Below are 19,443 nucleotides of genomic sequence, written 5' to 3'. Positions count from 1 at the left end.
TTGTTTGTTTGTTTTTGTCTCTTTGTCTTCAACTGAAAATCTTTTGTAAAATTATAATCAGTTCTGACTTCTGTCTAAAAAATTCAGCAAAGTTATTTTAATAATATACTTATTTACACAGTTAACACATTTACTATCACTCTTATATTTTAATGGCTCAATATATACTTTGTTGATGAGAGGACAACTAGCAAGGTAATTTAAAATTTATTTTCATGATGACTTAACCTTCAAAATGCAGAATTATACTCACATTGCATTATAAGTATGTGAAAAAATCCAATGAAATACCATAAAATTGAGACAAAAAGTAGTCTACAATATGTTAATTTTATTTAGGGTAGTATTCTTGTTTAAGAATACACATTGAGAAAGCTAATAAGGTTTGTTCATAGTAAATCACTTTTATCTCTGATATCAGAGATATACATTTTCATAGAATATCTTGAATATTTTTTACCTATCAAGTCATAGGTAAAAAAGAGAACTTCTGTGTATATCTGGACAATTTATTGAACCTTTTATCCCTAAAGTTTAACCCAGGTCATGAAACATAGTGAATAAGGATTCAATATGTATAGAATAAATTCATTGTCTCCTTATATATAACTATACCTCATTTATGTCACTTCACTCAAAAGGCCTGGTGTCAATTCCTGGCTTATGACTGACAGGAGGAAATATGCATATTTATAATGCAGAGAGACAAGAGGTTCTGGAGAAATAGGAAGTGACAAGTGTCTATATTAGCTTATCTTGAAGTCTGTTAAGCAACTCCACATTTTATGTGTAGTCATAGAGAAAGAAAGTTTTAAATGACATTATTTTTTCTTAGTTGCCCTGGTCACATTTTTAATAACACAACAATATGCCATGAGCAAGGCAATTAGTAAAAGGAAGAATTTAATTAATCAAGAGCTTGTTTACAGTTTCAGAGGGTTGGGGGCATGATCTTCATGGCAGACATCTAGCATAAAAGCAAAGTGCTGGGGTTGTAGCTTAGAGCTTACATGTTGAGACAACAACAAAGAACGGGGTGGGGACATAAGGAGGGAGAGAGAGAAAAAAACTAATTGTGAATGTTAGGCTTTAGAAATATGGAAACTCACTTCCACTGAACCATCTTCATCAAAAAGGCCAAAATTCCCAAATCTTCCCAAATATCCCATTGCATGAGCCTATACCAGTGATTTCCACTAAAAGCCAGCACATTGGTAATTGACTTTACTTTTTATTTTGACCTTATAAAGTGGTGTTAGTTTATACTAGAATAAAAACAAGATTAACCGTATAATACTGGTGTTAAAGAATTGATTCTAAAATTTTTATCTAACATAAGTAACAAAGTTTGGAATTAAAGTTCTGTTGGTATTATGTATTTAAACTTGATTCTGAAAATGTGTTCTAATGAATGTAATATGATGAGGTTATTTCAGACAGTATCAATTTTAATATCCTAATATGCAGCTTTCATTTATAATTTTAAACTAGTGAATATTGGGCAACTGTGTGTTTACTTCTGCATAGATTTTTTCTGAATTTTACATATATATTTATTTTGTGAACAGTCTCACTTCTATTTCCTTCTACTTTGTAGTTAGCTGAATTTTATTTTTTAAAAATTTCCTTCTACTTTGTAGTTAGCTAAATTTTATTTTTAAAGTGTATTTTATCTTTAATTTTAAAGTGAATTTGTTTAGAAATAAAATATATGCTACTATAATCAAATTGAAATAATTCATATTGGATTCAGTGTTATCATAACTCCAGCCAAATGCTATTTTTGGAAGAAGAAGAAGAAGAAGAAGAAGAAGAAGAAGAAGAAGAAGAAGAAGAAGAAGAAGAAGAAGAAGAAGAAGAAGAAGAAGAAGAAGAAGAAGAAGAAGAAGAAGAAGAAGAAGAAGAAGAAGAAAAAGAAGAGGAAGAGGAAGAGGAAGAGGAAGAGGAAGAGGAAGAAGAAGAAGAAGAAGAAGAAGAAGAAGAAGAAGAAGAAGAAGAAGAAGAAGAAGAAGAAAGAAAGAAGAAGAAGAAGAAAAAGAAGAAGAAGAAGAAGAAGAAGAAGAAGAAGAAGAAGAAGAAGAAGAAGAAGAAGAAGAAGAAGAAGAAGAAGAAGAAGAAGAGGAAGAAGAAGAAAACCTTCTACTCTGAAACATAAACATGTTGGGAGAGGACAGTGTGTAGTCAGAGCAGAATTTGGTATGGACATCTATAGTCCAAAGGAAACACTGTGGTTACCAACCATGAGATACTGAGGAAGCAAAAGCACACATTTCCTTTGATCATTAGGAAATTGTGATATTAACCATACTCTAAGTCTTGATGCCTGCTTGCCCACATTATAAAAAAAAATAAAAGCTGTTGAAATCCATACAGGTTTTCCTACTACTTAGAGCTTTCACAGGGCTCTAGTAACTACCAGTCCCCAAAGAAATTCTTGCATAGAAACAAGAAATGTATTTTTGACTCGGTGTCTTATGAGAATTTCAAGGATTTCCCTTCTCATAGTACTACATATATATTTAAGAGCTAACAGGGTGCTATTTCACTTACTTACTTGCATTTGCTTATTATTTATCTGATGAGGGGTTAGCTAAGGAGGATGCCCACTCTTTCCCATTCTTGTGTAATATGATAAAGATTGTGTCAGGTAATGGAGCAATAGTTGGTAGTGCATATCTATAAAAGCAGTGATTTTAAAAAGATAATATGCCTTTCTCAGATGACTAACTACATCAAGATAAAACTTCTCATGGGAAGCCTACTACCACCACCATGGAAATACGTGATCCCCATTTTCATAGTTTATATATGACATATTCAATATATATATTTATATATATATGTATATCTTAAAAAGGACAATTTTAGGGTGGAATTTCCATTTCCATTTTATCTCCAGTGTCTGTCTAAGACAGGACCAGCCAGGGAACATGCACGGCATAGGAGTAGTGGAGCAGCTCGACAGATTCCTTCCAGTCTCCATCTGCATCTAGGAGCTGAGAGTGTTCTGCAGCCCTCTGTGTAAGGGTCCTACCATGGGAGATCTGATATGGCTGGAGTGTTGATACAGGCTTAAAGCCCCACAGGAGGGACGAGCTCAAGCCAGAAACAGCAAGATCATCTAACACCAGAAATAATCAGATGAAGAAAGGCAAGCACAAGAACCTTACCAACAGAACCCAAGGCTATATCACATCATCAAGACCCAGTTCTACAAAACAGCAAGTTCTGGATACCCCAACACACTGTAAAAGCAAGACTTGGATTTAAAATCACATCTTATGATGCTGATAGAGGGCTTTAAGAAGGACATAAATACTCCTTTAAAGAAATACAGGAGAACACAGGAAAAAACGTAGAAGCCCTTAAAGAATTACAGGAAAACCCAATAAAACAGGAGAAGGAAATGAACAAAACCATCCAGGATCTAAAAAAATGGAACTAGAAACAATAAAGAAATCACAAAAGGAGACAACACTGGAGATAGAAAATCTAGGAAATAAATCAGGAGTCATAGATGCAAGCATCATCAACAGAATGCAAGAGATAGAAGAGAGAATCTCAGGTGCAGAATATACCATAGGAAACACTCACAGAACAGCCAAAGAAAACACAAAAAGCAAAATGCTCCTAGCCCAGCATTCAGAAAATCCAGAATTTCTTAAAGTCCTTTAAGAGGATTCAAATGCTATCCTGAAAGTCCATAATACCCTACCCCACTCTGCTCTCCTACCCACCCACTCCTAGTTCTTGGCCCTGGCGTTCCCCTGTACTGGGGCATATAAAGTTTGCAAGAAAGGGGCCTCTCTTCCCAATGATGGCCGACTGAGCCATCTTCTGCTACATATGCAGCTAGAGACATGAGCTCTGGGGGGTACTGGTTAGTTCATATTGTTGTTCCACCCATAGGGTTACAGACCCCTTCAGCTTCTTGGGTACTTTCTCTAGCTCCTCCATTGGGGCTCTGTGTTCCATCCAATAGATGACTGTGAGCATCCACTTCTGTATTTGCCAGACACTGGCATAGCCTCACAAGAGACAGCTATATTAGGGTCGTTTCAGCAAAATCTTGCTAGTGTATGCAATGGTATCTGCATTTGGTGGCTGGTTATGGAATTCTCAATTGAGGAATACCGAATGGCTGAGAAGCACCTGAAAAAATGTTCAACATCCTTAATCATCATGGAAATGCAAATCAAGACAACCCTGATATTTCACCTCACACCAGTCAGAATGACTAAGATCAATAATTCAGGTGACAGCAGATGCTGACAAGAATGTGAAGAAAGAGGAACACTCCTCCATTGCTGGTTGGATTGCAAGCTTGTACACCACTCTGGAACTTAGTCTGGTGGTTCCTCACAATATTGAACATAGTACTATCAGAGGATCCAGCAATACCTCTCCTGGGCATATACCCAGAAGATGTTCCAACTGGTAATAAGGACACATGTTCCACTATTTTCATAGCAGCCTTATTTATAATAGCCAGAAGCTGGAAAGTAACCAGATGCCCCTCATCAGAAGAATGGATACAGAAAATGTGGTACATTTACACAATGGAGTATTACTCAGCTATTAAAAACAATGAATTTATGAAAGTCTTAGGCAAATGGATGAATCTGGAGGATATCATCCTGAGTGAAGTAACCCAATCACAAAATAACTCACTTGATATGCACTCATTGATAAGTGGATATTAGCCCAGAAACTTAGAATACCCAAGATTCAATTTGTAAAACACAAGAAAATCAAGAAGGAAGACTAAAGCGTGGATACTTCATTCCTTCTTAGAATAGGGAACAGAATACCCAGGGAAGGAGTTACAGAGAAAAAGTTTGGAGCTGAGACGAAAGGATGGACCATCCAGAGACTGCCCCACCTGGGGATCCATCCCATAAGAGGATTTCTTAAAGTGGACTTCTTAACTTCCTCTATCGTTATCATGAGTAGTGATTTTTGATCTGAATCTTGTTTTTCCCGTGTGATGGTGTAGCTAGGACTTGCTCCGGTGGGAGAATTGGTTTCTTTGGATACCAAGTACCTTAGTTTCTCTTGCTTATGTCCTTATGTCCTCCTGCCATCTGGTTATTTCTAATGCAACCTGCCCTGGCTATATCTGACTGGAGCTCGTCCTTCCTGTGATTCTGTGGGGGCCTGGGTACCAGAGGCTTTCCACAGAGATCTCTGGCCCGGCCTGGTGCGAGAGTTCCAGCAAAGGGAAGCAACTGTGAGCAGGTACGGGAAGTCTCTTCCAGGACTTCTGCTGCTGCAATTGGCTCCACCTCTGTCTCGCCATACCTTCCAGGTTACTCAGTTACTGAGTCAGGTAGGGCTGGGCTGAAGGCTCACCAGTGAGGAGTACAGCAGAGCTTCATGCAGTGCTTCTGGAGAGCAGACCTCTTCCCAAGTGTTACAGATTGTAGGATAGAAGGCTCGATGGTGTAGTTCTTGCACACACTTAATCCTTCCAGATAGGATTCTTATATACAGTTTTGGGGTGGGTAAGGGTTTGACAACAGGTACTTCTCATTGGTTTGGTCTGAGAACTTTGGGGAAATCTTATTTGCATGTGGGAGGGCTTGGTTCTGCTTCTATGAGATTGATGGCCACATACCTCTCTCTCTCTCTCTCTCTCTCTCTCTCTCTCTCTCTCTCTCTCTCTCTCTCTCTCTCTCTCTGTGTGTGTGTGTGTGTGTGTGTGTGTGTGTGTGTGTGTGTGTGTGTGTGTGTGTGTTGGGGGGCACTGTGTCTATGTGACAGGAGCCAGGGACCAGGGAGGCGTGACTGAACACCTTCTGTGCCATGCAGGTGGACATTACCACCCACCGGATCACCAGGGTTCCAAACCTTTGCTCAAAAGGGGACCAGGCTGTCTGTGCACAGCCCACCGCCCCACAATCCTGGTTGTGTCAGAACTCCTCACAGTCAAGTTGTCTCTGTGATCCTGTGAATCTGTGATCCTAAGATCCTGAGATCCTCAGTGTGTCAGAGCCCCTGGAAGTCTAGCTGCCTCTGGGCCCCTGAGATCCTGCTATGACCAAGCTTCTTGAATTCTGAGATCCTGGGCATGTTAGACCAACTGGGAGTGGAGCTTCCCCTGGGTATTGTGGGACTGGCTGCCCAGTTTGTGCCCAAGGTCTGCTCAGGGCACCAGCCCAGACAGACTGGAAGGAACTTGTGCCACTTGTCTGGTAGACTTCTTGCGTGCCTGGATACTGCTGGTCCCAATTATTCCCGATGTTGGGACAGGTGTTTTGTCCTTCTCACCTCTGATTCTATCGCATATTTCTTAATTAAAATATCGATTTTAAAATATTTATTTGCATTTTAAGAAATATGCTACCTCTAACTTCAAATATCCTAACATTTAGACAGCTTAGTTCCTTTCACAGGAATACAATTAAAACAGCCTAAGAGAGATCTTGCATTGTGGTTGATATTTATAACAGCTGGGTAGGACCATTGATTACCTACCCATCCCCCTTTCAGCTTCATAGTACCTTCTGGTACTTGAATGATCCAGGAGGTGAGAATTTGTGGCATACATAGTTGGGAACTAAAAGAGTCTGTTTCAGATATGATGGGGCATGAGAATCCTCACAGGAGGTCATCGCTGGAGGTCTACATGCAATTGGTGTGCCCATTCCTGTATGCACACATAAGCACACAGGTAGAAGGTAGGATGTTTTAAATTTAAGAAATGTGTTAAAATAGACACAGGAATGTACACAGTAGATACGCACTCATTGCTGCACATGATCATAATGGCAATATTAAACTGTGCTCAAGTAAGAAAGCAAAGTTAAAGGAAAATCGATGTCGAAGTCATTTGAGATTGCTAATTAAGTGAATTTATGTGTCAGCTACAATATTTGAAGAGATTGTTTTCAAGAGTTATTTCAGATATTATTTTTAAAAGCATATTTTTACATTATCTAGTGTAAATAATATTGAATTGAAAAGACTTTAACTTCAAAATCATCATCTTTAAAACACAGGTTTTTTCTAAATATGGCATTAATATTCGTCAAATACATCAGTTCCTGGATTATGAGATGTGGTGGTGTTGACAAGATCTCAGTAATTCACACCCTTCCGACTTGGAATAGCAAGCTTCCATGAGGTTTCTTTACACATCAGATGAATCCAAACCAAAAAGTGCTGAGAATATTTTCACTGCGGTCCTTGGATATAAAATTTCGAGATTAAAAGTAACTCAGTAGCAGGCAGATATGGAGTGAAATTATTGTTGTTTCAATTTTTTGCCTGTAATCAGTGAATTTAAAAAAAGTTGGCATTTGAAATGTTTGCTTCCTTTTTTATTGGATATTTTACTTATTAACATTTCAAAATTTACCCCTTTTCCTGGTTTCCCCTCCATAAACCCCCATCCCATTCCCCCTCCCCCTGCTTCTATGACAATGCTCTCCCACCCACCCACCCACTATACATACATTTAGTTCTCTAATTTCTCTTGGTTATCTTGAGACAGGAAATGCAGAAAAAGTTCAAGTTCAAGGTCTATCTCCCTCTCTTGCTTGCTTTCACAAGTAACTTTAACAACTGAAACACCTTCCCAGCCCCCCAAATTGTTTCTTAAAATCTTTTCTCACATGCTGCTGCTTCCCCACTCTCCTCAGCAAGATCTCTTGCCCAAAGCCTCTCATTGACTCAGCTCATGCTAGTCCAGGACCCAGTCCCTGATGGGTGGTCTCTCAGGGTCTGTCATGCTGGCGCTCACAGTCTGAGAGTTCTTCTTTTTCCAGCCCTTTCTGTTTCTCTCACTCATTTTATCAACTTCTTGCCCTTACAGCTTATATTTTATGGGAAAAAATGGTAAGGTTCAGAAACGAAAATCATATTTGCAATAGAAATGAAAATAACTCATATTGAAGGCTGCATTGATTTTGAGACTAAAGATCGGAGCATCTTGCTGAGTATGGGTTCCCACCTAAGAGTAGTTTGTATTCCAGGTAAGGCTCTGTTGAATTAAACCATTTTTTTCCATGTATGAGTGGCTTCATTTGTGAGGTAGCTTCTTGGGGCTGGGACCCCACCTGGTCCACACTGGTGCAGGCTCTGCATGTGCTACCACAGGCTCTGTGACTTCATGTTTGTCAGTCCTTACGTCTTTAGAGGAATTTGGCTCTTCTTTCTGCCCTGGCTCTTAAATTCATTCTACCTCCTCTTCTGCATAATTCCTTGAGCCCCGTGGGGAGGTATTTCAGGAACACAACCTATTCAAGACTAGGTGTTCAAAGGTTTTTCACTCTCTTCACATTATTCTGCTGTGGGTATCTATATTTCTTCCCATCTGCTACTAGAGGAAGCTGCTCTGATGATGGCTGGGCAAGACACTGATGTATGAAAATAGCAGAGTGTCATTTTGAGTTCTTTTTGCTATGTTCCCATAACAGAAGTGGAGTGTTTTCCTCTAGGTCCCTGTCCTACCTATCACAGGTTCTTAGCTGCCTAAGCAATGGTGGAGATGAGTTCCATTTCACAGATATTGGTTGGTTGCTCAAAAACAAACAAAGAAGCAAACACACACAAACACACACACACACACACACACACACACACATACCCCAAAATACACTTGTGCCACGGTGCCACTGTTACACTAGTTATTTTAGAGACAGGCATCCATTGTTGGTTAAAGGACTTGTAGCTGGGTTGGTGTTCACCTATTTTATTTTGAAAGGATGAGGAATACTTTCAGTAACGTGAATACTAATTCACAGGGATGAAGATTCTGAGTAGGCACTAGTAGGATACACATTTTTGTGTTCAGTGGGTTGTGTATCCTCACCAATAGATCCTTCCTTTCGGTTGATGGAGTTGGGCAAGAACTCAATTGTATGTTTCTCATTCCCAGTACTGGAAGCTCTGTGGGTGATTCCATATATATCTTCTTCATATATGTTATGTTTATATTTTAGTAAGCTTCCACTTTATTAGGTTTCCATATGACACTCAAATATGATTTAGTTTAAGCTGTCCTCCTCTGTATTCCTTGCTTCATCCCCATTTCTCTCTTTAATCATTTGATAATTCTGTTCTGGTACCCAGCACTGCCCATCTGTAACTATCCATTCTATCTCCCTTCCTAGGGAGATTCTTCCATTCTTCCATTTCTATTACTCTATGCCTAGCCTCTGCAGTTTTCTGGCTAAAGTCTAATTATCAAGGACTTAACAGATGGCATCCACGTATAAGCAAATACATATCATATTTCTCCTTTTGGGTCTGGGTTGTCAAACAAATTTCTAATTGTGTCAACATGGCTTTCTAATGACATCATTTGACATATATTCTCTGACATTCCTTTCTTATATTTTAGTTCCTTACACAAACACTTAAATTATACCTGAAAAAAATAGAAAAACAGGTGATCACCCTTAAATATTTTGTTAATTCTACACACACATACACACACACACACACACACACACACACAAGTCTCAAAACCATGTAGAATACTGTATGATATGATCTTAATGTTTGCATCTCCTCAAGTCTATGAACTGAAATTACCAAATAGTTTTTTGAGTACTACTTTGGGAAAAATTAGGATATAAGACATTTTATAAATGAGATTAGTGGTGCTGTAAAAAGACCCAGAGAAGGGAGAATGAGAAGCTGATCATTAGCAGTCCAGAGCTTAGTTCTTACAGGGCAAGGCACATGCTGGCTGGCACACCATTCTTTGAGTTTTAGGCCTCCAGAAAGCAAGAAATGTGTATTTGTTATTTATAATATTTTGTAGTAGTTGAAATATAAAACCTACTGGGTATAAATAATATGGTTTTGCTAGTTATTATTTGCCATCAATACATACTCAAATTGATGCTGAAAAGTGCCACCACCAAGAGGCAGATTCTAGGGATGAAACTTCATAGAGAGAAGTAATTTGAGAGGCAATAAGAATGTGAAAAAATACAGTGAAGAAGCTGTCATTATAGTTATCCAAGAAAATAAGCAAAGTGTTATGTGTACAGCATCAATTGCAGCAGTAACTGCAATGTGCATCCCAAAACGTGATCTGGAACAGCCTGCATCAGGAAATGGGTTATTAGCACTTTTCCTTTTTGATAGAACCATCAATGGAGATAAATTTTGGAAGAGTCAACTCTTGTAGCAATGAGTCAAGTGCATGTCTATGGCCAAGATTCAAGATGGTTGAGGGGGTAATAACGGAGAAACAACAAGTTATGAATGACAGAGTTGAATTATTCACAAAATGCTTGTTAGGATAAGTAAAGGTGAGAAAGTGAGCAACAAAATCGGCAATAAGAGTGAGATGTGAAAAGAGCCAGAATCCCCTAGGCCCTTGCACTGAATCTGCTGTATATAGCCAGGCATACCCAGAAGATAGTAGTTTTTATTGTGTAAGGGCAGCCATGAATGACAAGAGAAGATTAACTGTACCTTCCCATTCCAAACCCTTGTCTGAAATTGTCTAAAGCAGACGCCTCAGTGGAGGTCATTAAATTGAGGACTAGTCAAGTGACATATAACTGAGTACTGTTGCTAGGAAACAGATACTTCATGTTCCAAGCTCAGAAGTACAAAACAGGACTCAGCAGAGCATCAGTCTTTAAGGGAATTGCTTCACCAGAATCTGTAGTTAAGGGAATGTCAGTGTGCCTTCCCTTAGCAGTTATAATACCCTGCACACCTGCTCTCCCCATACACAAATGAGGACACACAGCAAAGTGTAGAAGGTGAGATGGTTGTGATGTAGTACTGCAATTGTGCTTCTTTTCAAATGCCCTTCTCAGTGGCAATTTGCAGTAAAATTAAATAAGAGATTCCTGTGTCAGAAGCCAGACATAAGAGTCAGGAATCTTGGGGTAAGAACAAAGAACCGAAAGATCTTTATTTTATGTATATATATATACATATGTGCCTTATATAGATATAGATATAAACACTAAATATATAAACACACACCATATACAACAATATAAATTTATCAATCATCTGTCTATCTACCTATCTAATTTTTCAAGGACTGATCCTATTATCAGGGTAAAGTAAACGATATTTGTGAGACATGTAACGAGACAAGTAACCACGTATGCTTAGTTTTTCCAATTATTACCTCCCCAAATAATAATTACAATGCTTACAATTTTGTCATTTGTGGGCTAGTTGAAAGTAATCAATGTTTGTTTCAAGTTCTGCAAACCACACAGAGGTACGGTCTCTACTCACGGGGATCAACTGCAGCTTATTTGGAGGAAATCATTGCAATGACAAGATGCAGAGGTTGCAGACTGGATTATTACCCTGCTTACACAGTCAGGGGTATTTTTCACAGCATTCCCTAAGAAACCTCATATAAATGAATCAACATTTTAAAAGGCAATTTCAGAAATGTCATTACAATTGTCTGTACAATATTTAGCATATTTCAAAATTGTATTGTACACGTTCTTTAAAATGGTGGCTCACACCTTTAATTACAGCACTTGAGAGGCAGAGGCACGCAGATTTCTGAGTTTGAGGACAGCCTGGTCTACAAAGTGAGTTCCAGGACAGCCAGAGCTACACAGAGAAACCCTGTCTCAAAAAACCATAAAAGGGGGGGAGGGTCTAATAAAAGTGGCTTCTGATTGCATAACTCTTAAATTTGTTTACATTATTATTTATTAGTGTGATATTAACATGCATACACAAAGCTTCTATATTTAACTATTTAATTTTATTTATTTATTTACTTACTTATTCGCGTATTTACTGGGATGGGTGTAGGTCACAGCACAGCGGACCTGGCTTTTTCCTTACACTGTGTTGGACCAGACATTAAACTGAGGTTTTGGCTTTGGTAGAAACTGGTAGAAGCAGCTACATCAGGTTAGCTACCATAATTACCCTATACAATACCATTTAAATCTAATTCAATTAATAAAATAAATTGTGGTATGCGATTTCTGACTTTGATATGGAACCGGTCAATGATCTACAGGGTGTGAAACACATCATACGCTTTTACTCTAGACAAAGTTAGCCATAGTTGCAGTAAATCAACTTTCACCTCTTAGGCTACAAGCATAAATCTAGAAATAATTCTCAATAATGGACACAACCTCTTCAGAGATGTACGATAGCACCATGTATGATGTTGAAATTTTTGTACCTCTTTTTTCTTAAAGTACCATAGTCATTTTTCTTGATGATTTAGTCACATAGCATCATTCTGTTCTTATTTAAGTAATGGTAGCACAATTTGTCCTAGGAAAATTAATTTATACCCACTTATGTGACTTCAGCGATGATGAAAATAAAGACTGTGACCAGCGTAAACCTAAAACAAAATACTTTCCCTAGGTGAACTTTTTGATCAGCAATGTGCAAAACAAGTCAAATGAGTGGACAGTGCACACAAAGGAAGCCCAGTCATCCTTGTTGTTAGTGGTCCTTAAATTTGCTTCCAGAGGATTTTGGTAGGAAATAAAACCCCAAGCATATGTAACCCTCCTCACATAAGTGGCTATTTAAATATGTTCCTTCAATATATTATTATACTACAAAACAAAATGGTCTTTGCCTTGTTTACTGCTATAAAACCAGCATGGAATGTTATAAATGTAGTTGGTATGATTAAAATAAGGAAATCATTTTTTGTTCCATCTTTTGTATGGCCTGCTTTACCTGAGGAATTATAACACATCCATACACACCCAAGAACAGGAACTCCCGACAGGCCAACTTACCAAGAGTCCATTTCTGTAAAGCAATATGTTTTTATTGGGGTTAATAAGAGTAGTATTGGGGTTTATTATAAGACCACGAATGACACAAAGAAAGCTGTATATCCTATATCCTACCCCACCGTCTGTGAATACTCAGGAAAATGGCAATCCTGTGGCTGTCTGAACAGCTTACAGGCCGAGCACAGTTCTAAAAAATTGAAACAAGACTGTGTGGCTAACTCAGCCTCCTCTCTTACCAGTTATTTAATCCTGTACACCCTGGGAGGAACAGAGTCTTCCAAGATTTGTTTTTTTTTCAGAAATGCAAACTTTATTTTCCTCCTCAGTCTTATGGCCCATTCCTCAGTCTCAGTAATGTTTCAATGCTGAGAAAAGTGCTACAGGACTCTTGTTTCAGCTTCATACCTCTTCCTCCTCCTCCTCCTCCTCCTCCTCCTCCTCCTCCTCCTCCTCCTCCTCCTCCTCTTCTTCCTCTTCTTCCTCTTCTTCTTCTTCTTCTTCTTCTTCTTCTTCTTCTTCTTCTTCTTCTTCTTCTTCTTCTTCTTCTTCTTCTTCTTCTTCTTCTTCCTTCTTCTGCAGATATGGCTCAGAACTTAAGCGCACTCACTGCTCTTATAGGAGACCTGGCTTTTGTTCTCAGAGTCCACATGGTGGTTCATCTGTGGTTCATCCTAAACTTCAGTTCCAGATGATCTGATACATATTTCTGATGTATGTAGGAACCAGACATACTTGTGGTTCACATACACACATTCAGACAAAGCACCAATAGACATAAAAGTAAAGAGTACAATATACACTTATGAGCCTTTTGGAATCTCTTTATATCCCAATGTAAGCAGTCTTTTCATTTTATCTCTTTTTCTTTAAGCATAGTGGACTTGACCCACCTGTCCAGTACTGTTCTAAAGAATTCTTCTTTAGTCTGTATATAATGAGGCTCCATAATTCCAGTCAATTGTAAATATAAGATAACCTCCTTTATGTCCTGGTAAGTCACTCAACACCACAGCCTCACATTTGAAAATGTTGAACTTGCCATTTTCACTTGTCTGAATTCTAACTCTCTTACCATGTTATATATGCTGTTGATTCCATATTCTTTTTTACCAAAAAATTATATCAGACTAGAAATCTAAAACTGTACTGCTCTATAAGTGATAAATAAATTGCATTATAGGAAAGTAAAATTAATACAATCAATGTTTTATGTAAAAAAAAAAAAAAGAAATCTAACATTGATGGCTAGCAAGCATCTTGATATGTTTAAGCTAATAACTCCTGAATCCCACAATGCAAGTGTATTTGCTACAGAGAATTACTTATAAGTCACAATTTGTCCAGGTCCCTTATTCTACTCCTTCAATTCTTCAATTGCTTCCTATTACTTAAATGATTAAGTCTAAATTCATACGCATGATTCATCAGCACTTCCGACAAATTGAGCCTCTTTTATAGATACAGATTCATTTCTTGCTATTTTACAGCACACATTTCTTATAAAGTGCCTCATACAATGTATTATTTCACAGTTCTATTCTTTTATTCATACAGTTTCCTTTGACAAAAGTGCCGGCTTCACATTTTTCTTTAACCTTTATAGTTCTTTCTTTGAGTCTTAGCTCATGGCTCTTCTTGGTATTCTCAAAGAATATCTTGGTGATTTAAATGATCTGCTTCTGCACTCTTCAGCACCTTATGGACATCTGTCATTTCGGGGACACTATATCACACTGAAGCTCCATCCAGGATGTACACTTCATTTTTTTATTATTCTTGTTATTTCAGAATTCTCATTTCAACTCTGCCTGTCATGTGAGTCATGCTGAATAAATAATATATTAAGATGTTTGTGTTTCTTTGTTATGAGGAAAGCAACCTAGCAACTGGATCTCGTTAGGCAAAAGACACTGAATTATATTTAATATTAATCAAATTAGGTGCCAGATAATCAGATGTGGATGGGTGCTAATCATTAAAGAAGGGGTCCTATCTTCACATTTTTAGAGGGTAATGTCAATTTTTAATTTACATGTTGCTGGTAACCTCATGACAATAAATTTGCCAAATACCATCCTAGTTCAAGTTTAATAAATGTATGGAGGAGTAATGTATTCTTATAATAATTTTCCAGTGGATACACAATAAATATCTGAATATTCATGATTGCATATTGAAATATTAAGAAAATCATCAAATTACCAACAGTGAACAATGGGAGCCAAAGTCTGCTTTTTGACTCCAGATTTCCTGAGAACAAGCTTGATATTTTGATGCCCCATGTATATGATTAATGTTAACTGGAACTTATATCATGATGAAAATAAGCTGAACAAAAAAGATCTTGAGTATCAACCCTAGAGAGCAATGTAAAACCATAAGGAACTATTCCAGGAAGTCTAAATTCTTGTCAATAACAACACCAAAAATCTCAAAATTGGATGCATTCATAGAATATTGAGAAGTGCTCTAAGTCATGTGATCACAGAAATACATTTCTATAGTTCAACAGAGTTCTTATAAAATGAACTGTATTTTTAATCTATCTCTTTTTCAATAAGACTAGGCAATCTAGGGAATGTGAATTTTACTCCTTATTCAATTATTTATCAAAAAGCTTCTTAGAATGGATAAATTTCTATTTTGAAGCCATAAGCAGGAAACATAGTCAACTATTTTTTTAGTAATTTTACATTTTAAAAAATATTTTAATTGAAATATAATTATATTACTTCCCTTTTCCCTTTCCTCCATCCAAGTCTTTCAACATCCCATCCTTCCAACACTCCCATTATCCACCCTCACACTCTATTAGACACTCTGGACACAGAACTCAGATTATTTGAGCTGAGTCTAATATAAAAGACTTCTTTCAAATAGATTTAGTGTATATGGAGTTCCTTAATCCATTTGTCCTGGAGCTCTGCCATAGCCTGACCATTACAGATGCAGATGCTAGCAGCTAATCAATGAACTGTGCATGGGACCACAATGAAGGAGTTAGAGAAAGGACTGAAGGAGCTGAAGGGATTTGCATCCCCATAGGAAGAACAGCAATATCAACCAAACAAACTCCCTAGGGCTCCCAGGGACCAAAACACCAACCAAGTAGTACACATGGAGGAACCAATGGCTTCCCGCCACATATGTAGCAGAGGGCGGCCTTATCTGGTATCAATGGGAGGGGAGTCCCTTGGTACTATGAAGGCTAAATATTCCAGCCTAGGTCGATACTAGGGTGGTGAGGCAGAAGTAGGTGGGTGGGTGGGGAGCACCCTCATAGAAGCAGGGGAAAGGAGGGATGGAATAGGGGACTTGCAGAGGAGAAATTGGAAAGGGATAACATTTGAAATATAAATAAATAAAATAACCAATAAAAATGGTTAATATAAAACAAACAAACAAAAAAGACTTCTTCCTGTAGATTAGATTCCAGAGTATCAGAAAGTACTATGAAGCTGAAAGGGGGATGGGTAGGTAATCAGTGGTCTTATGCTATCCTTGCTATACCCCAGCTAAACCCCATCTGGACGCCTCTCAATTCTCCTCATACTTTTGTATCATTTTGCTTGGGGTTTGTTTATTTTTGTGACCTACTAATCACACATATAAACATACATAGAGAGGTGTCAACTGAAGCACTGAGAATCCACACTACACCTTTTGAGAGACTGACCCCCTTACTAAAACCATCAGCAACCAATCATCATTTGTAAGAGAAGTGAATCCCTGACTGTACCAATCCATGAAATATTTGTCTTGCATTTTTCTTTCTTCTTCAGAATTTTGTAAAAATATGATTATATTTATTCCCTATTTCCTTCTCCACCTCTCCCTACAACCCATCCCATAAAGTCTCTATCCCATCCTAACTTCATGTTCTTTATTTTTCTAGGATTCACTAAGTCCATTTACTGCTGCTCCTTTGTGAGTGGTTGTAAGATCACCTATTGGAACTTATAAAACCTACAAATGGACAAACTATCAATAACTTCGGAAGTTTTCTCCTAGCATAGTTTTCAGAGGCTCTTAGCTCCTCAGATAAAGGTGGGGCCAACTGATTGTGCCTCGTATGAGTGAATCAATTTTTACTGACTTCATCCTCTTTACATCTTTTCTTGATAACCACAACTATTGTGACTACATGAGTGTGGTAGTTTAACGTTTCCAGAAGATGAAATTTCCTGTCACTTCTCCATACCTTCTGGAACCTATATCCTTTATACCTCTGTTTTTAGTGATGTTATCTGTATCTTGGAGCATGGAATGGTGTGATCAAGATGTCTCATTTATGTTTGATACTAAAGCCCCTATTTCCAATACTTTGGCCAGTTATGCATATTTATATTCTGTGTAAGACACTTGTCAGAATTCCAGTCTATACTGAAAACTATATGAGTTATCTAGTCAAGGACTGAACACCTACTGGATTCTTAGAATTTCTGTCACGAGACAGATCTTGTTGGAATTGTTGTGCCATATCTTTTAAACCACTATAACAAATCTATCATCTATCTATCTATCTATCTATCTATCTATCTATCTATCTATCTATCTATCTATCTTTCTTTCTTTCTTTCTTTCTTTCTTTCTAACTACCTATCATCTACCTACCTATCTTTTTATCTTTCTTTGTTACTAATTATAGAAAATATAGTTATAAATACAGATGATAAAGATATTTATAGAGATATTCATTCTACAAATCCTGTTGCTCTAGAGAACACTGACAAATGACAACAATATATTCATAGTAACTCTAATATAATATATTTGTATTTTATTTTGAAATGATGTTAAGTAATTTTTATCTTTTATAAGTTATTAATAACTTAATAGCGTGTTCAGTTATTCTTAGCTTCATTTAACCCACCTGCTATTTCTTCACCTCCCCTTTTCTCCCTGTTTGCCCTCTTAATCACTTACCATCCATACTGTCCTTCCTCTTCTTTCATCTCATCTATATTCTCCATTTTTCTATCACATATTTTAATAGAGTTATGAAAGTTGCTAGGCTCTCATCTGCTTTCCCATAATCCTATCCTTTGTGTTACTCACAATCCCACCTATTACATACTACATGTATTTCTTTTTTTGATACTTGCTCTAATTTTACCTGTGATCTGCTAGCTTTCCTCAATAGAAGCTGGGGACTTGGGGTTTGGACTAGATAAGGACCTAGATAAGGACTAGATAAGGACTTGGGGTTTGGACTAGATAAGGATCTGGATAAGACCTACAGATATTTGGAAGGAACTGAAACTTCAAACTCCAGGTAAATCCTGGATCTTATCCAGGACAAAACAAACAAACAAACAAACAAAAACAAACAAACAAACAAACAAACCCACAGGCTAATGGAATTCAAAGGGTCACAGCATCTAAGTAGAAAAACAATTAGGAGGCCAGAACAAAGAAGCTTCTGCAATTAAGTACAAATCTTTAACAGGAAAACACCTCAAATATTCTAGAACTTAGTATATTTTGAGTATTGTAATGTCTGTTATGAGAGAACAAAGAAGATTTGAAATTCTAAAAAAATTTAAAGGAATTAAACCTCAACCAACAAACAAACTCAGGATGAACCAGTGTCATCAGAGAAACACTGAAGCATAAAACAAAGAAATAACAAAATACAAAATCCATGTAAACTTCATTCAAATGAAATCTCATAGAGATGGCTGGAAACCAGAGCAACCTAGCAAGGGTTCCAGGCTATTCATCTAACTTCTCCTCCATCATAACATTCCTAATGGTAAAATACAACAATACAAAAGAAAAAAACAAAACAAAATAAAGTAGGGTTTTATTTTTGCATGACAAAATTGTCATAAAAATGCTTTTGAGTTTCAATACTTCAAAATGGTCATGAATATGTGCCTTGGGTAGTTGGGAAAAATAGATCAAAATCCAACATCTATGATAGTTTATACTCTTAGTTTAAATAGTCATTCTTCATGTAAAAATTAGTTGATTAATAAAGAAAGAAACCTAAAGATAGATCTTGTGTCACAGGGCTGTAAAACTAGCTATTCTGGAGTTTACAATAGAGTCTTTACAGTTCAAATCATTCTTAATCTGCAGTACAATTTCAAGCCATCCATGAAAATTTGGAGAGATACTGTCTAAAAAATAAAGCAAACAAAGATTTGGAAGTGTAAAATATCACTAAAGTTCCTACCTAATATATGTAAGTTCCCAAGGGTGCCATCCCTAGAACCAAAATATAATAAACATAAAATATTTTAAAAGAAATGGGAACCTAAGAACAAGATTGTAAAAATAATTGAATAAAAACAAAAGAAACGGAAAGATAGAAAGAAACAAAGAAACTGTGCTGTTTACCTCTACATCACACTCATATTTTACACTAATTTAGATTTGGAATGTAAACTATGATTAATTTAACTATGCTTTGCAGATCCACTCACCAAATGATCACAGAAATATATACTTGGGTTGAGCATATCTCTCAAAAGGGCTTTTGTACCACACATCCTGAGATGAATCCAGAACAAAACATATACATACTGGAAAGAGAACAGAGAGAGGAGATGACAGAGTCAGAGATACCATCTATGAGTATTGCAAACAATAAAAAACAAAGAGAATGATATAGACAAAACTGCAGTAACAGGATATTAGTATATCTATATGTCTAAATTTGCACTATACAGGTTATAGTTTGACTCATTTATAATTTCATAAATATAGATCG

Source organism: Mus musculus, chromosome 14, assembly GCF_000001635.26.
Source record: "Mus musculus strain C57BL/6J chromosome 14, GRCm38.p6 C57BL/6J".
NCBI lineage: Eukaryota > Metazoa > Chordata > Mammalia > Rodentia > Muridae > Mus > Mus musculus.
The sequence above is the reverse complement of the archived record's forward strand: the minus strand, read 5'-3'. Positions refer to the sequence as shown.